Source organism: Heptranchias perlo, chromosome 13 (assembly GCF_035084215.1).
Source record: "Heptranchias perlo isolate sHepPer1 chromosome 13, sHepPer1.hap1, whole genome shotgun sequence".
NCBI lineage: Eukaryota > Metazoa > Chordata > Chondrichthyes > Hexanchiformes > Hexanchidae > Heptranchias > Heptranchias perlo.
This window is the reverse complement of record NC_090337.1, coordinates 2,292,494-2,318,808: the sequence shown is the minus strand read 5'-3', so window position 1 is coordinate 2,318,808 and position 26,315 is coordinate 2,292,494. Positions and strand designations below refer to the sequence as shown.

Genomic DNA, 26,315 nt, shown 5'->3' with positions numbered 1-26,315 from the left:
TCCCATTCCTCCCACTCCCACTCCCGTTCCCGCCCCGCTCCTGCTCCCACCCCTCCCACTCCCGCCCCCACTCCTCCCACTCCCGCCCCCGCTCCCACTCCTCCTGCTCCCGGTCCTCCTGCTCCCATTCCTCCCGCACACGCTCCCACTCGTCCCGCTTCAGCCTCTGCTCCCGTCCCCGCTCCCACTCCTCCCGCTCCTGGTCCCGGTCCACCCACTCCCATTCCTCCCACTCTTCCCATTCCTGCTCCTCCCACTCCTCCCGCTCCCACCCCGCTTCCGTTCCTTCCAATCCAGCTCCTGAATGCACTCGTCCCGCTCTCACTCATGCTCTCCCTCCCGCTCCCGGTCCTGTTCCTTCCACTCCCCCCGCTCCCTCTCCCCCCGCTCCCTTCGCATTCCACCCGCTCCCTCTCCCGCATGCACTCCCACTCCCTCCCACGCCCCCTCTCCCTCTCCCGCTCCCCCAGCTCCCCTCCTGCTTCTCCTGCTGCCCCTCCCGCACTCCCTCCCACTCCCCCCACCCCTGCACCCGCTCCCGGTCCTCCCGCTCCCATTCCTCCCCCTGATCCCGCTCCTCACGTTCCTCCCATACCTCACTCCTCCCGCTTCCGCTCCTGCACCTGCTCCCTCCCCTGCCGCCCCACCCGTTCCCCCGCTCCCCCCACTCCCACTCCCGCACCCAGTCCCACTCCCTCTCCTGCTCTGGCTCCCCCCAATCCCCTCCCGCTTCTCCCGCTCCCCCTCCCCCTCGTCCGGCTTCCACTCCCACTCCTCCTCCTCCTGCTTCTGCTCCTGCTTCTCCTCCTCCTCCTCCTCCTGCTCCTGCAACCTCCTCCTCCTCCTCCTCCTGCTCCTCCTCCTGCTCCTGCTGCTCCTCCTCCTCCTCCTGCTCCTGCTCCTCCTCCTGCTCCTGCTCCTGCTGCTCCTCCTCCTGCTCCTGCTCCTGCTCCTCCTCCTTCTACTGCTCCTGCTTCTCCTCCTGCTCCTCCTGCTCCTCCTCCTGCTCCTGCTCCTGCTGCTCCTCCTCCTCCTCCTGCTCCTGCTCCTCCTCCTTCTACTGCTCCTGCTTCTCCTCCTGCTCCTCCTCCTCCTCCTGCTTCTGCTCCTGCTTCTCCTCCTCCTCCTCCTCCTCCTCCTCTAGATTACTGGTAAGCCCGAAGATTGGGAAAACTTTAAAAACCAGCAAAGGATGACTAAAAGAACAATAAAGAGGGAGAAAATAAATTATGAGAGTAAACTAGCAAGAAATATAAAAACTGACAGTAAAAGCTTCTACAAGTATATAAAAAGGAAGAGGGTAGCTAAAGTAAACATTGGTCCCTTAGAGGATGAGACTGGAGAAATAATAATGGAAAACAAGGAGATGGCAGAGGAATTGAACAGATATTTTGTATCTGTCTTCACAGTAGAAGACACTAATAATATACCAATAATAGGAGAAAATCAAGGGGCAAAGGGGAGGGAGGAACTAAAAACAATCACTATCACTAGAAAAAAAGTAATAGGTAAACTAATGGGTCTAAAGGCTGACAAGTCCCCTGGACCTGATGGCTTGCATCCGAGGGTCTTAAAGGAAGTGGCTACAAAGATAGTGGATGCATTGGTTGTAATCTTCCAGAATTCACTAGATTCTGGAAAGGTCCCAGCGGATTGGAAAACCGCAAACGTAACACCCCTATTCAAGAAGGGAGTGAGACAGAAAGCAGGTAACGAAAGACCAGTTAGCCTAACATCTGTCATTGGGAAAATGCTGGAATCCATTATTAAGGAAGTAGTAGCAGGACATTTGGAGACTCATAATACAATCAAGGAGAGTCAACATGGTTTTATGAAGGGGAAATCATGTCTGACAAATTTAGAATCATAGAATCATAGAAGTTTACAACATGGAAACAGGCCCTTCGGCCCAACATGTCCATGTCGCCCAGTTTATATCACTAAGCTAGTCCCAGTTGCCTGCACTTGGCCCATATCCCTCTATGTAACTGTCCAAATGCTTTTTAAAAGACAAAATTGTACCTGCCTCTACTACTGCCTCTGGCAGCTCGTTCCAGACACTCACCACCCTTTGAGTGAAAAAATTGCCCCTCTGGACCCTTTTGTATATCTCCCCTCTCATCTTAAATCTATGCCCCCTCGTTATAGACTCCCCTACCTTTGGGAAAAGATTTTGACTATCTACCTTATCTATGCCCCTCATTATTTTATAGACTTCTATAAGGGTATAGAGGGATATGGGCCAAGTGCAGGCAATTGGGACTAGCTTAGTGGTATAAACTGGGCGACATGGACATGTTGGGCCGAAGGGCCTGTTTCCATGTTGTAACTTCTATGATTCTATGATTCTAAGAGTTAGAGTTCTTTGAGGAAGTAACGGGCAGGGTGGATAAAGGGGAACCAATGGATGCTGTATATTCAGATTTCCAAAAGGCATTCGATAAGTTGTCACATAAAAGATTACTGCACAAGATAAGAGCTCATGGTGTTGGGGGTAATATACTGGCATGGATAGAGGATTGGCTAACTAACAGAAAACAAAGAGTCGGGATAAAAGGGTCATTTTCAAAATGGCAATCTGTAACTAGTGGGGTGCCGCAGGGCTCAGTGCTGGGGCCTCAACTATTTACAATATATATCAATGACTTGGACGAAGGAACAGAGTGTCTTGTGGCCAAGTTTGCTGTTGTTACAAAGATAGGTGGAAAAGCAAGTTGTGATGAGGACACAAAGTGTCTGCAAAGGGATATTGACAGGTTAAGTGAATGGGCAAAAATTTGGCAGATGGAATTTAATGTGGGAAAATGTGAAATCATCCACATAGGGACCAAAAAAAAGCAAAATATTATTTGAATGCAGAAATTCTACAAAATGCTGCGGTACAGAGGGATCTGGGTGTCCACGTACATGAAACACAAAAAGTCAACATACAGGTGCAGCAGGTAATCCGGAAGGCAAATGGAATATTGGCCTTTATTTCGAGGGGGATGGAGTATAAAAGCAGGGAAGTCATGCTACAACTGTACAGGGTGCTGGTGAGACCACACCTGGATTACTGCGTACAGTTCTGGTGCCCTTATTTAAGGAAAGACATACTTGCATTGGAGGCAGTTCAGAGAAGGTTCACTAGTTTGATTCCAGATATGGAAGGGTTGTCTTATGAGGAAAGATTGAACAGGTTGGGTCTATTTTTTTTTTATTCGCTCATGGGATGTGGGCGTCGCTGGCGTGGCCGGCATTTATTGCCCATCCCTAATTGCCCTTGAGAAGGTGGTGGTGAGCCGCCTTCTTGAACTGCTGCAGTCCATGTGGTGAAGGTTCTCCCACAGTGCTGTTAGGAAGGGAGTTCCAGGATTTTGACCCAGCGACGATGAAGGAACGGCGATATATTTCCAAGTCGGGATGGTGTGTGACTTGGAGGGGAACGTGCAGGTGGTGTTGTTCCCATGTGCCTGCTGCCCTTGTCCTTCTAGGTGGTAGAGGTCGCGGGTTTGGGAGGTGCTGTCGAAGAAGCCTTGGCGAGTTGCTGCAGTGCATCCTGTGGATGGTACACACTGCAGCCACAGTGCGCCGGTGGTGAAGGGAGTGAATGTTTAGGGTGGTGGATGGGGTGCCAATCAAGCGGGCTGCTTTGTCCTGGATGGTGTCGAGCTTCTTGAGTGTTGTTGGAGCTGCACTCATCCAGGCAAGTGGAGAGTATTCCATCACTCTCCTGACTTGTGCCTTGTAGACAGTGGAAAGGCTTTGGGGAGTCAGGAGGTGAGTCACTCACCGCAGAATACCCAGCCTCTGACCTGCTCTCGTAGCCACAGTATTTATATGGCTGGTCCAGTTAAGTTTCTGGTCAGTGGTGACCCCCAGGGTGTTGATGGGGGGGATTCGGTGATGGTAATGCCGTTGAATGTCAAGGGGAGGTGGTTAGACTCTCTCTTGTTGGATATGGTCATTGGCTGGCACTTTTCTGGCACGAATGTTACTTGCCACTTATCAGCCCAAGCCTGGATGTTGTCCAGGTCTTGCTGCATGCGGGCTCGGACTGCTTCATTATCTGAGGGGTTGCGAATGGAACTGAACACTGTGCAATCATCAGCGAACATCCCCATTTCTGACCTTATGAGGGAGGGAAGGTCATTGATGAAGCAGCTGATGATGGTTGGGCCTAGGACACTGCCTTGAGGAACTCCAGCAGCAATGTCCTGGGGCTGAGATGATTGGCCACCAACAACCACTACCATCTTCCTTTGTGCTAGGTATGACTCCAGCCACTGGAGAATTTTCCCCCTGATTCCCATCGACTTCAATTTTACTGGGGCTCCTTGGTGCCACACTCGGTCAAATGCTGCCTTGATGTCAAGGGCAGTCACTCTCACCTCACCTCTGGAATTCAGCTCTTTTGTCCATGTTTGGACCAAGGCTGTAATGAGGTCTGGAGCCGAGTGGTCCTGGCAGAACCCAAACTGAGCATCGGTGAGCAGGTTATTGGTGAGTAAGTGCCGCTTGATAGCACTGTCGACGACACCTTCCATCACTTTGCTGATGATTGAGAGTAGACTGATGGGGCGGTAATTGGCCGGATTGGATTTGTCCTGCTTTTTGTGGACAGGACATACCTGGGCAATTTTCCACATTGTCGGGTAGATGCCAGTGTTGTAGCTGTACTGGAACAGCTTGGCTCGAGGTGCAGCTCGTTCTGGAGCACAAGTCTTCAGCACTACAGCTGGGATGTTGTCGGGGCCCATAGCCTTTGCTGTATCCAGTGCACTCAGCCGTTTCTTGATATCACGTGGAGTGAATCGAATTGGCTGAAGACTGGCTTCTGTGATGGTGGGGATATCGGGAGGAGGCCGAGATGGATCATCCACTCGGCACTTCTGGCTGAAGGTGGTTGCAAACGCTTCAGCCTTGTCTTTTGCACTCACGTGCTGGACTCCGCCATCGTTGAGGATGGGGATGTTTACAGAGCCTCCTCCTCCCGTTAGTTGTTTAATTGTCCACCACCATTCATGACTGCAGAGCTTTGATCTGATCCGTTGTTTGTGGAATCGTTTAGCTCTGTCTATAGCATGCTGCTTCCGTTGTTTAGCATGCATATAGTCCTGAGTTGTAGCTTCACCAGGTTGGCACCTCATTTTTAGGTACGCCTGGTGCTGCTCCTGGCATGCTCTTCTACACTCCTCATTGAACCAGGGTTGATCCCCTTGCTTGTTGGTAATGGTAGAGTGAGGAATATGCCGGGCCATGAGGTTACAGATTGTGCTGGAATACAATTCTGCTGATGGCCCACAGCGCCTCATGGATGCCCAGTTTTGAGCTGCTAGATCTGTTCTGAATCTATCCCATTTAACACGGTGATAGTGCCACACAACATGTTGGATGGTGTCCTCAATGCGAAGATGGGACTTCATCTCCACGAGGACTGTGTGGTGGTCACTCCTACCAATACTGTCATGGACAGATGCATTTGCGACAGGTAGATTGGTGAGGACAAGGTCAAGTAAGTTTTTCCCTCGAGTTGGTTCGCTCACCACCTGCCGCAGGCCCAGTCCTTCAGGACTCGGCCAGCTCGGTCAGTAGTGGTGCTACCAAGCCACTCTTGGTGATGGACATTGAAGTCCCCCACCCAGAGTTCATTCTGTGCCCTTGCTACCCTCAGTGCTTCCTCCAAGTGGTGTTCAACATGGAGGACGACTGATTTATCAGCTGAGGGAGGGCGGTAGGTGGTAATCAGCAGGAGATTTCCTTGCCTATGTTTGACCTGATGCCATGAGATTTCATGGGGTCCATATTCAATGTTGAGGACTCCCAGGGCCACTCCCTCCTGACTGTATATCACTGTACCGCCACCTCTGGTGGGTCTGTCCTGCCGGTGGGACAGGACATACCCAGGGATGATGATGGAAGATTCTGGGACGTTGGCTGAAAGGTATGATTCTGAGAGTATGGCTATGACAGGCTGTTGCTTGACTAGTCTGTGGGACAGCTCTCCCAATTTTAGCACAAGTCCCCAGATGTTCGTGAGGAGGACTTTGCAGGGTCGACTGGGCTTGGTTTGCCGTTGTCGTGTCCGGTGCCTCGTGGTCCGTCCGGTTTTATTCTTATTGTGACTTTTTTTCACGAGATTTTGCAACTGAGTGGCTTGCTAGGCCATTTCAGAGGGCAATTAAGAATCAACCACATTGCTGTGGGTTTGGAGTCACATTTCGGCCAGACCGGGTAAGGACGGCAGGTTTCCTCCCCTAAACAACAATAGTGAACCAGATGGGTTTTATAACAATCCGGTAGTTTCACGACCACCATTACTGATACTAGTATTTTAATTCCAGATTTTATTTAATTAATTGTACTTAAATTCCCCAGCTGCCGTGGCAGGATTTGAACTCATGACTCGGGATTACTAGTCCAGTAACATAACCACTATGCTACCATACCCTTGCCAGTGTTGCCTGGCCGAGAGATGCAGTGTTTACCTGTTTGTGAGATACAGTGTTCAGTGGTTATGAGATGCAATGTTACCTGGCCATGAGATACAGTGTTACGGCCTTGAGATAAAGTGTTAACTGGCGGAGAGATTCACTGTTACCTGGCCGTGAGATGCAGTGTTACCTGGTTGTGAGATGCAGTGTTTACCTGGTTGTGAATTACAGATTTACCTGGCCAAGCGATGCCGTATTACCTGCTTGAGAGATACAGTTTACGTGATCGAGAAATACGGTGTTACGCGGCCCTGAGGTACAGTCATACCTGTTTGTGAGATACAGTGTTACCTGGCCGTGAGATACATTGTTACCTGGCCATGTGATACTGTGTGAAGTGGTTGTAGGATACAGTGTTACCTGGTTGTGAGATGCAGTGTTACCTGTTTGTGAGATACAGTGTTACCTGGCCGTGACTTACAGTGTTACATGTTTGTGAGATACAGTGTTACCTGGCCGTGAGATACAGTGTTACCTGGCCGTGAGATACAGTGTTACCTGGTGGAGAGATACAGTGTTACCTGGCCGTGAGATACAGTGTTACCTGACCGTGAGATACAGTGTTACTTGGCCGTGAGATACAGTGTTACCTGGTGGAGAGATACAGTGTGACCTGACCGTGAGATACAGTGTTACCTGGCCGTGAGATACAGTGTTACTTGGCCGTGAGATACAGTGTTACCTGGTGGAGAGATACAGTGTGACCTGACCGTGAGATACAGTGTTACCTGGCCGTGAGGTACAGTGTTACCTGGTGGAGAGATACAGTGTTACCTGGTGGAGAGATACAGTGTTACCTGACCGTTAGATGCAGTGTTACTTGGCCGTGAGATACAGTGTTACCTGGTGGAGAGATACAGTGTTACCTGGCTGTGAGGTACAGTGTTACCTGGCCATGAGATACAGTGTTACCTGGTGGAGAGATACAGTGTTACCTGGTGGAGAGATACAGTGTTACCTGGCCGTGAGGTACAGTGTTACCTGGCCCTGAGATGCAGTGTTACCTGGTGGAGAGATACAGTGTTACCTGGCCCTGAGATGCAGTGTTACTTGGCCGTGAGATACAGTGTTACCTGGCCCTGAGATACAGTGTTACTTGGCCATGAGATACAGTGTTACTTGGCCATGAGATACAGTGTTACCTGGCCCTGAGATGCAGTGTTACTTGGCCATGAGATACAGTGTTACTTGGCCGTGAGATACAGTGTTACCTGGTGGAGAGATACAGTGTTACCTGGCTGTGAGGTACAGTGTTACCTGGCCCTGAGATGCAGTGTTACCTGGCCCTGAGATGCAGTGTTACCTGGCCATGAGATACAGTGTTACTTGGCCGTGAGATACAGTGTTACCTGGTGGAGAGATACAGTGTTACCTGGCCCTGAGATGCAGTGTTACCTGGTGGAGAGATACAGTGTTACCTGGCCCTGAGATGCAGTGTTACCTGGCCATGAGATACAGTGTTACCTGGTGGAGAGATACAGTGTTACCTGGTGGAGAGATACAGTGTTACCTGGTGGAGAGATACAGTGTTACCTGGTGGAGAGATACAGTGTTACCTGGCCGTGAGATACAGTGTTACCTGGCCATGAGATACAGTGTTACTTGGCCGTGAGATACAGTGTTACCTGGTGGAGAGATACAGTGTTACCTGGCTGTGAGGTACAGTGTTACCTGGCCCTGAGATGCAGTGTTACCTGGCCATGAGATACAGTGTTACCTGGCCATGAGATACAGTGTTACCTGGTGGAGAGATACAGTGTTACCTGGCCGTGAGGTACAGTGTTACCTGGCCCTGAGATGCAGTGTTACCTGGTGGAGAGATACAGTGTTACCTGGCCCTGAGATGCAGTGTTACTTGGCCCTGAGATGCAGTGTTACCTGGCCCTGAGATGCAGTGTTACTTGGCCCTGAGATGCAGTGTTACCTGGCCCTGAGATGCAGTGTTACCTGGCCATGAGATACAGTGTTACCTGGTGGAGAGATACAGTGTTACCTGGCCCTGAGATGCAGTGTTACCTGGCCCTGAGATGCAGTGTTACCTGGCCCTGAGATGCAGTGTTACTTGGCCCTGAGATGCAGTGTTACCTGGCCCTGAGATGCAGTGTTACCTGGCCATGAGATACAGTGTTACCTGGTGGAGAGATACAGTGTTACCTGGCCGTGAGGTACAGTGTTACCTGGCCCTGAGATGCAGTGTTACCTGGTGGAGAGATACAGTGTTACCTGGCCCTGAGATGCAGTGTTACTTGCCCATGAGATACAGTGTTACTTGGCCGTGAGATACAGTGTTACCTGGTGGAGAGATACAGTGTTACCTGGCTGTGAGGTACAGTGTTACCTGGCCCTGAGATGCAGTGTTACCTGGCCCTGAGATGCAGTGTTACCTGGCCATGAGATACAGTGTTACTTGGCCGTGAGATACAGTGTTACCTGGTGGAGAGATACAGTGTTACCTGGCTGTGAGGTACAGTGTTACCTGGCCCTGAGATGCAGTGTTACCTGGCCATGAGATACAGTGTTACCTGGTGGAGAGATACAGTGTTACCTGGTGGAGAGATACAGTGTTACCTGGCCGTGAGGTACAGTGTTACCTGGCCATGAGATACAGTGTTACCTGGTGGAGAGATACAGTGTTACCTGGCCGTGAGGTACAGTGTTACCTGGCCCTGAGATGCAGTGTTACCTGGTGGAGAGATACAGTGTTACCTGGCCCTGAGATGCAGTGTTACTTGGCCCTGAGATACAGTGTTACCTGGCCATGAGATACAGTGTTACCTGGTGGAGAGATACAGTGTTACCTGGCCCTGAGATGCAGTGTTACTTGGCCCTGAGATGCAGTGTTACCTGGCCCTGAGATGCAGTGTTACTTGGCCCTGAGATGCAGTGTTACCTGGCCATGAGATACAGTGTTACCTGGTGGAGAGATACAGTGTTACCTGGCCCTGAGATGCAGTGTTACCTGGCCCTGAGATGCAGTGTTACCTGGCCCTGAGATGCAGTGTTACTTGGCCCTGAGATGCAGTGTTACCTGGCCCTGAGATGCAGTGTTACCTGGCCATGAGATACAGTGTTACCTGGTGGAGAGATACAGTGTTACCTGGCCCTGAGATGCAGTGTTACCTGGCCCTGAGATGCAGTGTTACTTGGCCCTGAGATGCAGTGTTACCTGGCCCTGAGATGCAGTGTTACCTGGCCCTGAGATGAAGTGTTACCTGGCCATGAGATACAGTGTTACCTGGTGGAGAGATACAGTGTTACCTGGCCCTGAGATGCAGTGTTACCTGGCCCTGAGATACAGTGTTACCTGGCTGTGAGATGCAGTGTTACCTGGCCCTGAGATACAGTGTTACCTGGTTGTGATATGCAGTGTTACCTGGCCCTGAGATACAGTGTTATCTGGTTATGAGATGCAGTGTTACCTGGCCATGAGATGCAGTGTTACCTGGCCATGAGATGCAGTGTTACCTGGCCATGAGATGCAGTGTTACCTGGCCATGAGATGCAGTGTTACCTGGCCATGAAATGCAGTGTTAACCTGGCCGTTAGATGCAGTGTTACTTGGCTGTGAGATGCAGTGTTACCTGGTGGAGAGATACAGTGTTAACTGGCCGTGAGATACAATGTTACCTGGCCGTGAGGTACAGTGTTACCTGGCCATGAGATTCAGTGTTACCTGGCCATGAGATGCAGTGTTACCTGGCCATGAGATGCAGTGTTACCTGACTGTGAGATGCAGTGTTACCTGACTGTGAGATGCAGTGTTACCTGACTGTGAGATGCGGTGTTACCTGGCCATGAGATGCAGTGTTACCTGGCCATGAGATGCAGTGTTACCTGGCCATGAGATGCAGTGTTACTTGGCTGTGAGATGCAGTATTAGCTGGTTGTGAGATACAGTGTTATATGGTCGTGAGATATTGTACCTTGTAGTGAGATACGGTGTTACCTGGTTGTGAGATACGGTGTTACCTGGTTGTGAGATGCAGTGTTACCTGGTTGTGAGATGCAGTGTTACCTGGTTGTGAGAAAGGTGTTACCTGGTTGTGAGATACGGTGTTACCTGGTTGTGAGATGCAGTGTTACCTGGTTGTGAGATGCAGTGTTACCTGGCCCTGAGATGCAGTGTTACCTGGCCATGAGATACAGTGTTACCTGGTGGAGAGATACAGTGTTACCTGGCCCTGAGATGCAGTGTTACCTGGCCCTGAGATACAGTGTTACCTGGCTGTGAGATGCAGTGTTACCTGGCCCTGAGATACAGTGTTACCTGGTTGTGATATGCAGTGTTACCTGGTGGAGAGATACAGTGTTACCTGGCCGTGAGGTACAGTGTTACCTGGCCCTGAGATGCAGTGTTACCTGGCCCTGAGATGCAGTGTTACCTGGCCATGAGATACAGTGTTACCTGGTGGAGAGATACAGTGTTACCTGGCCCTGAGATGCAGTGTTACCTGGCCCTGAGATACAGTGTTACCTGGCTGTGAGATGCAGTGTTACCTGGCCCTGAGATACAGTGTTACCTGGTTGTGATATGCAGTGTTACCTGGCCCTGAGATACAGTGTTATCTGGTTATGAGATGCAGTGTTACCTGGCCATGAGATGCAGTGTTACCTGGCCATGAGATGCAGTGTTACCTGGCCATGATATGCAGTGTTACCTGGCCATGAAATGCAGTGTTAACCTGGCCGTTAGATGCAGTGTTACTTGGCTGTGAAATGCAGTGTTACCTGGTGGAGAGATACAGTGTTAACTGGCCGTGAGATACAATGTTACCTGGCCGTGAGGTACAGTGTTACCTGGCCATGAGATTCAGTGTTACCTGGCCATGAGATGCAGTGTTACCTGGCCATGAGATGCAGTGTTACCTGACTGTGAGATGCAGTGTTACCTGACTGTGAGATGCGGTGTTACCTGGCCGTGAGATGCAGTGTTACCTGGCCATGAGATGCAGTGTTACCTGGCCATGAGATGCAGTGTTACTTGGCTGTGAGATGCAGTATTAGCTGGTTGTGAGATACAGTGTTATATGGTCGTGAGATATAGTACCTTGTAGTGAGATACGGTGTTACCTGGTTGTGAGATGCAGTGTTACCTGGTTGTGAGAAAGGTGTTACCTGGTTGTGAGATACGGTGTTACCTGGTTGTGAGATGCAGTGTTACCTGGTTGTGAGAAAGGTGTTACCTGGTTGTGAGATACGGTGTTATATGGTTGTGAGATGCAGTGTTACCTGGTTGTGAGATACGGTGTTACCTGGTTGTGAGATACGGTGTTACCTGGTTGTGAGATACGGTGTTACCTGGTTGTGAGATACGGTGTTACCTGGTTGTGAGATGCAGTGTTACCTGGTTGTGAGAAAGGTGTTACCTGGTTGTGAGATACGGTGTTACCTGGTTGTGAGATGCAGTGTTACCTGGTTGTGAGAAAGGTGTTACCTGGTTGTGAGATACGGTGTTACCTGGTTGTGAGATACGGTGTTACCTGGTTGTGAGATGCAGTGTTACCTGGTTGTGAGATGCAGTGTTACCTGGCCATGAGACACACAGTTGCTGGCTCAATGATGCGGTGTTACCTGGTTGTGACATGCAGTTTTCCTGGCTGAGTGATACAGTGTTATACGGCCCTGAGTTGCTGTGTTACCTGGCCGTGAGATAAAGTGTTAACTGGCAGAGAGATTCACTGTTGCCTGGCCGTGAGATGCAGTGTTTACCTGGCTGTGAGATGCAGTGTTACCTGGTTGTGAGATAAAGTGTTACCTGGCCGTGAGATCCAGTGTTAAGTGGTTGTAGGATGCAGTGTTACCTGGTTGTGAGATGCAGTTTTACCTGGCCGAGTGATATAGTGTTACCCGGCCCTGAGTTACAGTGTTACATGGCTGTGAGATAAAGTATGACCTGGCTGTGAGATGCAATGTTACCTGGCCCTGAGATACAGTGTTACCTGGCCGTGAGATACAGTGTTACCTGACTGTGAGATGCAGTGTTACCTGGCCATGAGATACAGTGTTACCTGGCCGTGAGATACAGTGTTACCTGGCCCTGAGATACGGTGTTACCTGACTGTGAGATGCGGTGTTACCTGACTGTGAGATGCAGTGTTACCTGACTGTGAGATGCGGTGTTAGCTGGTTGTGGGATACTGTGTTACCTGGCCTTGAGATGCAGTTTCACCTGGCCAAGAGATACATTGTTACCTGGTTGTGAGATGCAGTGTTAGCTGACTGTGAGATGCAGTGTTAGCTGACTGTGAGATGCAGTGTTACCTGAGTGTGAGATGCGGTATTACCTGGCCATGAGATGCAGTGTTACCTGACTGTGAGATGCGGTGTTACCTGGCCGAGAGATGCAGTGTTACCTGACTGTGAGATGCAGTGTTAGCTGACTGTGAGATGCAGTGTTACCTGGCCGAGAGATGTGGTGTTACCTGAGTGTAAGATGCAGTGTTACCTGGCCATGAGATGCGGTATTACCTGGCCGTGAGATGCAGTGTTACCTGAGTGTGAGATGCAGTGTTACCTGAGTGTGAGATGCAGTGTTACCTGACTGTGAGATGCAGTGTTACCTGAGTGTGAGATGCAGTGTTACCTGACTCTGTTTTGCTCTGTATAATTGTAAACAATTTTACAACACCAAGTTATAGTCCAGCAATTTTATTTTAAATTCACAAGCTTTCGGAGATTTTCTCCTTCCTCAGGCAAATGTTGTAAAATTGTTTACAATTGTCAACCCCAGTCCATCACCGGCATCTCCACATCATTGCTCTGTATAGAATGAGGTCACAGTGTGGGTGCTGCTGTGTTATTCATTTCTCAATGTCTTGATTCATGCCCTGACTTTATTCTTCCCTCTGGAGAGATGTGAAGCTGAGCTCGATTGTGACAGATCTATTTTGTGTTTGGTCTGGCTGCAAACCCTGTTTGCACTGCCCCCTCTTGTTCATATGTTGGTTTGGCCTCTCTGTTCCTGCAGCAGCAGCTGTTTAGTTTAACAGCTGCACCATACACCCAAATCAGCTGGCCAGAAACAAGTTCTCTAAATGGGAGCAATGCTGCAACTTTATCCACCCAGGATCTGGGACAGGTGCAGACTGTTTACCAAAAAATCTGAAAATTAAGAAGGCCAACATTAGGAAGAATTTCTGTCACATGATGGGCGTAACTCCAGCAACATTGAGTTTGACCCTTTCACACCCAAAACAAACCTAAAGTCACCTAAAAACGAGGTCATCTTTTGTATTTCCTGAGCACAGTTGGCAAGAAAGTTGCATAACAAACACCAGACACTGAAAGCGTCCCAGCAATTTGCGATTGCAACAGCCTTGGTCTCAATGGTATTCCAGCCCGGTGAACTGCAGCATCATTGACAGGTTTAACAATCAGGCTTCATATCTTCACTATTCACTATCAGGGGCTACTTGTTCTGCAGCATCTGTTGTCCAGTAGGACTTTGACGGGGCAATCAAAATAGCGACTTGTTAGACAGGCATGTCTAACTAGCATGCTGTCAGCTTGTGCCTGTGAATGGGGCATCTCTGGATTTGGCAATGCATGGCCTGCTGTAGCCCAGTTCTGCAATTGGTCTGTAAAGGGTTAATGGGTTGACGGTGTGCAGAGCACTCTGGGATAAAACAACTGGTGGTTTGTTTTGAGAGTGACAGCATTACGGTTACAATACACTGGGACGCCTAGGAATTATCACAGCCAGACATCAATTAACTTTGGTTTGATCTCGTCCGTCAGTCCTACAGTGAATATGTAGCCTCCACCTCAACTGGACGAAAAGGATTTGGGATCAAGCAGTGGGTTAAAAACCACCCCCAACGTTTCCCTTATTTATTTATATACATCACTGCTTGAAGATTATTGGTTTGTTTGGGGAAGCAGGGGGCTAGTTTACTGTCAGTGGGGGGGAGGGGCCGGGGGTCCTTGTTTGGGGGAGGAACCTCCGTTGTCCCCCAAGCGCGGCTATTGATGTAGAGGGGGAGGGGGAGGGGGCCAATGTTGGGAACCTCCTAAACCAGGAGTTCAAACTTTCCTGCTTCAGTGGGACTTGGCGTAAGGTTGGAGGTCAGTGTGCCCAGTGAGATGAGACATACAGGCCTCCAGGTGGGCACCATGAGAGTACAGGCCGGCGTTGGGGCATGGACCCGCAAAGATCGCAGGGACATTTTTTAAGTACCATTTTTAAGCAGGCCCTCCCCCTCCCCCTGCAACAAGGGTCTACCCAGGCCCCCAGCTTCCTTTTCCGTTGATAACCTGATTGCCCACACCCATCAGACAAGTCATCTACTTGTGGCCTTCAGTAGGCCAAATGCTGCCCCACACCATTGTTCCCCCCTGACCCCACGACCTTCGGCCAGGTCAGCAGCAGAGTAATGCAGCAGGCCCGATCCCAGAGTAAATCCTGGGATTGTGGTCCCCATGGGTTCTCCGAGGACTTGACCTCTACACTTCTAGCACAAAGAATTCTGGCAGATCTCTGGGCTGCAAAGCACTGAGGCTTTTCTGTCACAATATTTGGGAAGCTTCATGAGTGCACACCTACCTGTCGGGCTATGTGCCAAATGGTGCCTACACACTCCTCTTTCACCCCTGGGATCTGGTTCGAATCCAGCTCAAACAGATGCAATGAAACTTTATTCTCCCCTCTCATGCTCAGCAATGGTAAGTAGTGAGTGTTTGGACCACCTCATTCTCGTTCTCAACAACAACACAGACATTTCCTTCAATGTAACAAAACAACTCTGGGCACGTCACAGAGGGGAGAATAGACACAGGATGGAAAACTACAAAGCATTTGGAGAAACATGAGTTAATCAGGGAGTGGAAAATCCCAGCCGATTAGTGCTTTTAAAATGAAATTAGATAGCTGCTTGCAAAAAAGGAATATTAAAGGGAGTGGGGTGTGGGCAGGAGAGTGGGATTAGACTGGGTGGGATATTAAAGGGTACGGGGAGTGAGGGGGAGAGTGGGATTAGACTGGGTGGGATATTAAAGGGTACGGGGAGTGAGGGGGAGAGTGGGATTAGACTGGGTGGGATATTAAAGGGTACGGGGAGTGAGGGGGAGAGTGGGATTAGACTGGGTGGGATATTAAAGGGTACGGGGAGTGAGGGGGAGAGTGGGATTAGACTGGGTGGGATATTAAAGGGTACGGGGAGTGAGGGGGAGAGTGGGATTAGACTGGGTGGGATATTAAAGGGTACGGGGAGTGAGGGGAGAGTGGGATTAGACTGGGTGGGATATTAAAGGGTACGGGGAGTGAGGGGGAGAGTGGGATTAGACTGGGTGGGATATTAAAGGGTACGGGGAGTGAGGGGGAGAGTGGGATTAGACTGGGTGGGATATTAAAGGGTACGGGGAGTGAGGGGGAGAGTGGGATTAGACTGGGTGGGATATTAAAGGGTACGGGGAGTGAGGGGGAGAGTGGGATTAGACTGGGTGGGATATTAAAGGGTACGGGGAGTGAGGGGGAGAGTGGGATTAGACTGGGTGGGATATTAAAGGGTATGGGGAGTGAGGGGGAGAGTGGGATTAGACTGGGTGGGATATTAAAGGGTACGGGGAGTGAGGGGGAGAGTGGGATTAGACTGGGTGGGATATTAAAGGGGACGGGGAGTGAGGGGGAGAGTGGGATTAGACTGGGTGGGATATTAAAGGGGACGGGGAGTGAGGGGGAGAGTGGGATTAGACTGGGTGGGCTATTAAAGGGTATGGGGAGTGAGGGGGAGAGTGGGATTAGACTGGGTGGGATATTAAAGGGTATGGGGAGTGAGGGGGAGAGTGGGATTAGACTGGGTGGGATATTAAAGGGTATGGGGAGTGAGGGGGAAGAGTGGGATTAGACTGGGTGGGATATTAAAGGGTACGGGGAGTGATGGGGAGAGTGGGATTAGACTGGGTGGGCTATTAAAGGGTATGGGGAGTGAGGGGGAGAGTGGGATTAGACTGGTTGGGATATTAAAGGGTATGAGGAGTGAGGGGGAGAGTGGGATTAGACTGGGTGGCAATTTAAGTGTGGCTCAGGTAGTAATCCAGAGATTATTATCTTAGAGGTTCTGCTTATTAATTTAGACCCGAGCTCCTCAAACTGTCTTAGCAGAACCTCATTCCTAGTTCTTCCTATGTCGTTGGTTCCTACGTGGAACACGATAACTAGATCCACCCCCTCATGCTCCAAGTTCTTTTCCAGCCGCGAGGAGATGTCCTTAACCCTGGCACCGGGCAGGCAACACAGCCTTCGGGACTCCCGATCGCGGCTGTAGTGAACTATACTATCCCCGACCATTACCACATTCCTTTTTACTCCCCCCACTTGAATGGCCCCCTGTACCACAGTGCCGTGGTCAGTTTGCCCATCCTCCCTGCAGTCTTTGTTCTCATCCACACAGGTAGCAAATACCTCGTACCTGTTGGACTGAGGCTGAGGCTCCTCCATCACTGCATCCTGGGTCCCCATACCTGCCTGACTCGCAGTCACACCCTCCTGTCCTGACCACTGACCAAATCTAAACCACTATCTAATCTAAGGGGTGTGACTGTCTCCTGGATCAAAGTGTCCAAATAACTCTCCCCCTCCCTGATGCATCGCAATGTCTGCAGCTCAGACTCCAGCTCAATAACTCTGAGCTGAAGTTCCTCGAGTTGCAGACACTTAGTGCAGGTGTGGTTGCCTGGGATCTTGCTGCTCTCCACAAACTCCTACATGCTGCAAAAAATTGATAAAAAGGGAGAAAATAGAATATGAAAGTCAACTGGCAAGAAATATAAATATATAAAGGATTGTAAGAGCTTCTAGGAGTATGTAAAAAGCAAGAGAGATTATAAAATGTAAACGTTGGTCCCTTAGAGGCTGAGGCAGGAGAAATTATAATGGGGAATAAGGAAATGTCAGATGCGTTAAACAAATATCTGTCTTCACAGTAGAAGACACAAAAAACATACCAGAAATAGTGGGGAACCAAGGAGCTAATGAGAGTGAGAAACTTGAAGTAATTAATATCAGTAGAGAAAAAGTACTGGAGAAACTAATGGGACTAAAAGCCAATAAATCCCCTGGACCTGATGGCCGACATCTGAGGGTTCTAAAAGAGGTGGCTGCAGAGATAGTGGATGCATTGGTTATAATCTTCCAAAATTCCCTAGATTCTGGAACGGTCCCAGCGGATTGGAAAGTAGCAAATGTAACCCCGCTATTCAAGAAAGGAGGGAAAGAGAAAACAGGGAACTACAGGCCAGTTAGCCTGACATCGGTCATCGGGAAAATGCTGGAATCCATTATTAAGGAAGTGGTAACTGGGCACTTAGAAAATCACAATATGATTAGGCAGAGTCAACATGGTTTTATGAAAGGGAAATCGTGTTTGACAAATTTATTAGAGTTTTTTGAGGATGTAACTAGCAGGGTAGATAAAGGGGAACCAGTGGATGTCGTATATTTGGATTTTCAAAAGGCATTCGATAAGGTGCCACATAAAGGGTTGTTACACAAGATAAGGGCTCATGGGGTTGGAGGTAACATAATAGCATGGATAGGGGATTGGTTAACAGACAGAAAACAGAGAGTAGGGATAATGGGTCATTTTCAGGTTGGCAGGCTGTAACTAGTGGGGTACCGCAAGGATCAGTGCTTGGGCCTCAGCTATTTACAATCTATATTAATGACTCTGATGAAGGGACTGAGCGTAATGTATCCAAGTTTGCTGACGATACAAAGCTAGGTGGGAAAGTAAGCTGTGAGGAGGACACAAAGAGTCTGCAAAGGGAAATAGACAGGTTAAGTGAGTGGGCAAGAAGGTGGCAGATAGAGTATAATGTGGGGAAATGTGAGGTTATTCACTTTGGTAGGAAGAATAGAAAAACAGATTTTTTTTAATTGGTGAGAAACTATTAAATGTTGGTGTTCAGAAAGACTTGGGTGTCCTGGTACAAGAAACACAAAAAGTTAGCATGCAGGTACAGCAAGCAATTAGGAAGGCAAATGGCATGTTGGCCTTTATTGCAAGGGGGTTGGAGTACAAGAGTAAGGAGGTCTTACTATAGTTGTACAGGGCTTTAGTGAGACAGTTTTGGTCTCCTTATCTAAGGAAGGATAAACTTGCCTTAGAGGCGGTGCAGCGAAGGTTCACTAGATTAATTCCTGGGATGAGAGGGTTGTCCTATGAGGAGAGATTGAGTAGAATGGGCCCAAACGTTCTGGAGTTTAGAAGATTGAGAGGTGATCTCATTGAAACATATAAGATTATGAGGGGGCTTGACAACATAGAAGCTGAGAGGTTGTTTCCCCTGGCTGGAGAGTCTAGAACTAGGGGTCATAGTCTCAGGATAAGTGATCGGCCATTTAAAACTGAGATGAGGAGCAATTTCTTCGCTCAGAGGGTTGTGAATCTTTGGAATTCTCTACTCCAGAGGGCTGTGGATGCTGAGTCTTTGAGTATATTCAAGGCTGAGATCGGTAGATTTTTGGACTCTAAGAGAATCAAGGGATATGGGGATCGGGCGGGAAAGTGGAGTGGAGGTTGAAGATCAGCCATGATCTGATTGAATGGCAGAGCAGGCTCGAGGGGCCATGTGGCCTACTCCTGCTCCTATTTCTTATCTTCTTAAAGGGTCTGGGGAGTGAGCAGGAGAATGGGATTAGACTGGGTGGGATAATAAAGGGTCTGGGGAGTGAACAGGAAAATGGGATTAGACTGGGTGGGATATTAAAGGGTATGGGGAGTGAACAGGAGAGTGGGATTAGACTGGGTGGGATATTAAAGGGTATGGGGAGTGAACAGGAGAATGGGATTAGACTGGGTGGGATATTAAAGAGTATGGGGAGTGAACAGAGGATTAGACTAGATGCGATATTAAAGGAGCTCCTTCCATCCTAGTTTTCCCTTCCTCCTGCAATCTGCCATTTTAAAACCCAGGCTTGATCACTGCCCACATCTCTCCTCTATTAACCCTGACGGCCACCTGCTGTCAGAACCTTGATCCTCCATCTTGATTTCTCAGTTGATTCAGTCAATAGTCCTGGTAAGTCTCTAAATTTATGAAACTTTTTTTTTCATAAAGAATGTTTTGGAGGAATTAATTAACAGCTTTAACAGCTTTTAACTGAAATGGCTTTTAAATTAGAAATCATTATTGTTCATTAAACTGGAACAGCCCAATTTTTGGCAAAAGAAAATGAGAGTCACACCTTTTAGAACAATCCAAGTGAGAAATGAAGATGAAAGGAGCTCTCTGCGCTGGGTCTGAGCTCCCTTCCATTCCACCTAATAACTGATCTTTCAGTCTCGCTTCCAAAGAGGTGCAGCTAGTAAAACAAAAACATTTTTCAGTTGTGGTTTTTATTCCACACTGGGTGCAGCTTCTGAAAGGTGTGTCTTTTACTGAGTAATGACAGCAGGGCCAAAGTAAAGTTCTCACCACCCGCTCTTTAATTATAAAGTAACATTCATTTGGAGTCCGTGCGGGGAGATGCTGAATGTGGAGAAGTTGCTTCTGGCCTTTTAAACCACATCAGATTTAACTGCAGTCTGCCTTTGGCATATTTCTTATTCTTAATCTTATCCATTAAAAGCTTTCCACACTGTATAAACACAGACACTGAGTATTCCTGGCTCAGGATGTGGGTTTATTTTGCCCACCCTCTCGTAAGTCTGCTGAATAGTGACCAGGTTCGGGGGTGGGAGATTTCCTCTGTGCCCTGGATGTTGTGAGATTTGAATTAAGTTCTCGATAAACACATTTACCATTTCCCTCTGCCCAGCAGACAGGGGGAATCTCCCCACAAACAAACCTGGGCTGATTTTTCACCGCCCTGTTCCAGAAACACTGACGCCGGTTGTAATGTCCTTACTGCCAGTCTGACTGAGCTCAGCACAGAGCAGGGATGGAGCTGAGGCTCAGCATTGAATTTCCCTCCACTGCCTGCAACACTGATGGTTACCCTTCTTCACTGTGCATTTAATGGGGAGGAGGATTTAGTGAAGACACTGTATAGATACTAATGAGGTAATCCAATTAACAAGTTAATTTAGTCTTTATATCATTTTAGTATGAATCAGAAAAAAACAACAGAGGGAGAGACAGAGAGAAACAGAGAGAGGGAGGGAGAGGGAGAGGGAGAAACAGAGGGAAACAGAGAGAGAGGGAGGGAGAGGGAGAGGGAGGGAGAGACAGGGAGAGGGAGAAACAGAGGGAAACAGAGAGAGAGGGAGGGAGAGGGAGAGAAACAGAGAGGGAGAGACAGAGAGAAACAGAGAGAGAGGGAGAGACAGAGAGAAACAGAGAGAGAGGGAGGGAGAGACAGAGAAACACAGAAAGACAGAGAGAAACAGAGGGAGAGACAGAGAGAGAGGGAGAGGGAGGGAGAGACAGGGAGAGGGAGAGAAACAGAGAGAGAGGGAGAGATAAGAGAGAAATAGAGAGAGAGGGAGGAGAGACAGAGGGAGAGACAGAGGGCGAGACAGAGAGAAACAGGGAGAAACAGAGAAACAGAGAGGGAGGGAGAGACAGAGAGAAGCAGAGAGAGAGAGGCAGGGAGAGACAGAGAAAAACAGAGAGAGAGGCAGGGAGAGACAGAGAGAAACAGAGAGAGGGAGAGACAGAGAGAAACAGAGAAAAATAGAGGGAGAGGGAGAGAGAGGGAAAGACAGAGAGAAACAGAGAGAGGGAGGGACAGAGGGAGAGAGAGGGAGAGACAGAGAAACAGAGGGAGAGAGTGAGAGACAGAGAAACAGAGGGAGAGACAGAAAGAAACAGAGGGAGAGATAGGGAAATGGAGAAAGAAACAGGAGGAGGGAGAGAGAAACAGAGTGAGAGACAGGGAGAGAGGGAGAGACAGAAAAAAACAGAGGGAGGGAGAGGCAGAGAGAAACAGACAGAGGGAGAAACAGAGAGAAAGAGAGGGGAGAGACAGAGAGAAACAGGGAGAGAAAGAGAGAGGGAGAGGCAGAGAGAAACAGAGAGAAGGAGAGACAGAGAGAAACAGAGAGAGGGAGAGACAGAGAGAAACAGGGAGAGACGGAAAGAGGGAGAGACAGAAAGAAACAGGGAGAGAGGGAGAGACAGAGAGAAACAGAGAGAAGGAGAGACAGAGAGAAACAGAGAGAGGGAGAGACAGAGAGAAACAGGGAGAGACGGAAAGAGGGAGAGACAGAAAGAAACAGGGAGAGAGGGAGAGACAGAGAGATACAGGGAGAGAGGGAGAGACAGACAGAGAAACAGAGGGAGAGAGAGACAGAAAGAAATAGGGAGATAGAGAGAGAGAGAAACAGAGAGGGGGGAGGGGGAGAGACAGAGAGAGGCAAAGCGAAACAGTGAGAACATGCAAAAGAGAGGCTTAAACAGAGAGAGAGAGAGAGAGAGAGAAGTGCTTACTGGAAATAACAGCATCTCTGTCTTTCCCAGAGAGAGGGGATCAAACAGGAGGGTCTCACCAAGTTACTCTCCCTTGCCTTTGGATGATTATTGAGCATTTAGGACAGGGTCTGTGCCCAGCATCTTGTGCATGAGAGTAAAAAAGCAGAGAAATTAGATAGGGGGAGAGGTTTGTATATTTTTGAACTGCCAGCTCAGTGATAGCATTCTTGCCTGAGTCAGAAGGTTGTGGGTCCAAGTCCCACTCCAGGCCTTGAGGCAATAATCTAAGCTGACACTTCAGTGCAGTACTGTCAGTGATGCTGTTTTTTGGATGAGATGTTAAACTATGATTCTGCTGTTCTGTTTGGAGCAGGGTTGGTCTCCTGATGAATGTACGTCACCAAAAGCAGATTATCTGGTTATTTAGCTAATTCACTGTTTGTGGGATCTTGCTGTGCGCAAATTGGCTGCCACATTTCCCTACATTACAACAGTGACTACACTTCAACAACACTTCATTGGCGCTAAAGTGTTGAGAATGTGAAAGGCGCTATATAAATGCAAATGCTTTCTTTCTTCAATAGAGTTGAGAGCAGATTTAATTGTGACAGGTGCAGCCTTGGATTAATGAGGAAACGGTACATTAGGAAAACACGGTGGGAAGACAGACTTTCTGATAATGTGCTCCCAACGTGCACGAGGAGCTGCACAGCAGAATATTTACACAGAACGATTGTACCAGACCGGGAAGGACTAATGCGTTCTGTCTGGTCGGTCCCAGGGTCGTGGAAATGGAGAGACAGAATTAGCACCAGGGCCTGGAATACTTTGCTTTCGGTTCCTATCATGGGCATAATGACTGGGGGGAGGGGGTTAAGGGCTTTACGACCCTTCCCCCATCTGCTTTTCGACACCAGTTATGTTCTCCCCGCGACCTTCCCCTCTCCATATCGTGGAATTGCCCCCGATGGCCCCAGTTCTTCTGATGCTTGTGTTTCTGGGCCCATGCCACCATCAAGTGCTCCCAGCTCAGGTAGAAGGGGTATGGTAGTGTAGTGATTATGTTACTGGCCTAGTAATCCAGTAGGCCTGGACTAATAATACCAGCTAGTAGAACATGAGTTCATAATCCCACCAGGGTAGTTTGAGAATTTGAATTCAGTTTTAAAAAGTTGGTATCAGTAAAATTGACCATGAAGCTGTTGGATTGTTGTAAAAACCCTATTGGTTCACTGATGCCCTTTAGGGAACGAAACCTACTGTCCTTACCTTTTTTTAAAAAAATTATTTCAAAATATACTTTATTCCATAAAATTTAAATATCCACACAGTTTATACACAGTTCAAATAAAGGACACAAAATGCAGCACAACAGTTCAAGGCAATACAGTGTGGATCGTATACTCTATTATCATTATTACAATTTTAAAACACAGTAACACATTTTCCAACACATTCTGTACCATACCAGGTGGGACGGCCTTACACGGCGGCCTTTCCCCATAGAGCCTTTGTGTAGGCCGCACCTCGCCTCAGTGCGTCCCGCAGCACGTACTCCTGGACCTTGGAGTGTGCCCGTCGGCAACACTCGGTCGTGGACAGCTCCATCAACTGGAAGACCAGCAGGTTTCGGGCGGACCAAAGGGCCTCCCTCACCGAGTTGATGGTCTTCCAGCAGCAGGTGATGTCTGTCTCTGTGTGCGTCCCGGGGAACAGCCCGTAGAGCACAGCGTCCTGTGTTACCGAACTCTTGGGGATGGACTCGGACAGATACCAACGCATCTCTCTCCACACCCTCTGCGCAAAGGGGCAGCCCAACAGGAGGTGGACAACCGTCTCCGCCCCGCTGCAGCCTCGAGGGCAGCTCGTTGTGGTGCTGAGGTTTCGTGCGTGTTGGGAGGACCGCACTGGAAGGGTCCTTCTCACCACCATCCAGGCTACATCCTGGCGCCTGTTTGCCAGTTCTGGGGGCGAGACGTTCTGCCAAATGGCATCGATCGTCTGGTCGGTGAAGAACATGATCGAGTCCGCCCTCTCCTCTCCTCGCAGGACTCAGAGCTTTTCGTGTCGACCACTGTCTGACGGCCTTGTGGTCGAAGGGGTTCCTCCTCAGGAACTTCTCCACCTGGGACAGGTTTGGGGGGGGGGGTGGGGGTTACGGTCCAGCTGAACGGGACGTCCTGTGCCTGCTCGGCCAAAGTGGCCAGACCCAGCCTTCTCAGTGTGGTGGACAGGTAGAAACTCAGCACATAGTGACACTTGGTGTTTGCGTACTGGGGCTGTACACACATCCCGAGGCAGCCGCACACAAAGATGACCATCAGGATCAGATTGGCGTTGGGGAGGCTCTTCCCCCCCCTTTTTCTGGGGGCTTGTACATGGTGACTCTGCGGACGGGTTCTAACTTGGACCTCCAGACAAAGTGGAAGTTAGCTCGGGTGACTGTGATGGCGGAATTGTGGGGAATGGGCCAGACCCTGGTCAGTTGGAGCAACACCGCGAGTACCTCACACCTTATCACCAGGTTCCTGCCGCTTATGGAGAGGGATCGCCCCACACATATACCAAGCTTCTGTTTGGCCTTGGCGACCCACTCCTCCTAGTTCTTTATGCAGACCTGGGGCCCCCCGAACTAGATCCCCAGCACCTTCAGGTAGTCGGACCTGACGGTGAAGGGGACAAAGGACCGGATCTCCCACCTGCCTCACTCTTACTGCGGTTTACCCCGGCCCCCGAGGCCGCAGATGCCCGTCAATGTGTGGACCAACTGCTGATAGGAGCAGAAGATGGGAGCCTCCACTGCCTGGGATCGTCAGCCCCTGATACCTGCGTCCTTCCTGATGGACGCGGCAAACGGCTCAATACAACATACGAACAACACCGCGGAGAGAGGACAACCCTGCCTGACTCCAGATCTGATCGGAAAGCTCTCCGACTCCCACCCGTTGATTAGGATTGCACTACGGATGTCTGCGTGAAGCAGTCTGATCCAATTGCGGAATCTCTTCCCAAAACCCATTTTGGAGAGTATGTCCATCATGTAAGTGTGGGATATTCTGTTGAAGGCCTTCTCCTGGTCCAGGCTGATGAGGTTGGTGGTCATTCCCCCCTGTCCTGCACTTAGGCGATTGTATCTCTGAGCAACGCAAGGCTATCAGGGATCTTCCTGACGGGTACAGCACAGGTCTGATCCGGGTGGATCACCCGCTCCAGAGCAGACTTGAGCCTGTTGGCGATGGCCGTAGACAGAATCGTGTAGTCGACATTTAGCAAGGAAATGGGTCACCAATTTCTGATTTCTTCCTTCTCCCCCTTCTGCCTGTAGATGAGGTTGATGATGTCTTTCCCCATGGAGTCTGACATGCTGCTGCCAAAAGCAAACCCCCGTACCCTTCCAGTAGGTCTGGGCCTATCCAGTCCCACAGAGCCGAGTACAACTCGACCGGTAAGCCATCGCTTCCGGGAGTTCTACTCTTCTCAAAGGACCGGACGGCCTTTGTCAGCACGACCAAAGTCAGTGGCCGATCCATGTTCTCCCGCTCGCTGTCCTCTACGACCTCCGTGATAGAGGACAGGAAGGACTGGGAGGCCGTGCTGTCTGTGGGCTTCGCATCGTACAGCCCGGCATAGAAGAATTTGCTAATCTGCGAGGACGTCACCGAGCTGTCTTCCTCCTTCAGACTGCCGATCAAAGAGGTCTCTCTCTGGACCAGACTCTGGAATGGAAGATGATCTTTGAGGCCTTGGAGGCAAAGAGCGAGACTTGCTGGCCCTTCACCTCTCGGAGTTCCTCCCCAACATCGACCCCCATCGACTGCAGCTGGAGTGGATCCTGCATGCTTTTCTGGAGCTGAGACACTTCTCTCTGTCTCTCTCGCCTTCTGAACACCTTGATGTTGGCCTTGATCGCTTCCCACCACTACACTGTGGAGTTGAAGAGGAGTTTCACGGTCCTCCAGCCTGTGTAATCCCTCTTTAGTTCCTCGATGTTCTCCGGGGTCAACAGTCTCACCTTCAGCTTCCAATTCCCCCTGCCCACCTCTGGTCCTCCTGCAATTGACAGTCAGCCAGTAGGAGGCAGTGGTCAGAGAAGAACACCGGCTGGATCTGACCTGATCGTTGGGGACATAAAAAGAAAGTCTATCCTGGAACGGAAGGACCCGTCTGGCCTGGACCAGGAGTATCTCTGCGGCGCTCCATCTGCAGGGTTGCTGAAGACGTTGTGAAGCTTTGTGTCTTTCACCGCCTCTATCAGGAGTTTGGACGTGGTGTCCAGTATACCGCCGCCCCTGCTGGATTGTCCAGCCATATCAATGATGCAGTTGGATTCTCTGGCAAGAACGACCGGCCTGGAGGTCGCCAGCAGCATCGGGAGATGATGGAAGACCTCCATCCGCTCGCTCCTGAGGGTTGGGGCGTGCACATCAATCAATTGTAGCTGGGCATTCTTGTACAGAACATCTGCTATGAGCAGGCGGCCCCCCCACCACC

At 49.6% G+C, this 26,315-nt stretch overlaps 1 pseudogene; it reads left to right on the top strand.

Moving 5' to 3' along the window:
• The first annotated feature begins 825 nt into the window (after nucleotides 1-825).
• On the top strand, nucleotides 826-17,017 carry LOC137331715 (RNA-binding protein 20-like; annotated as a pseudogene).
• Nucleotides 17,018-26,315: the final 9,298 nt, after the last annotated feature.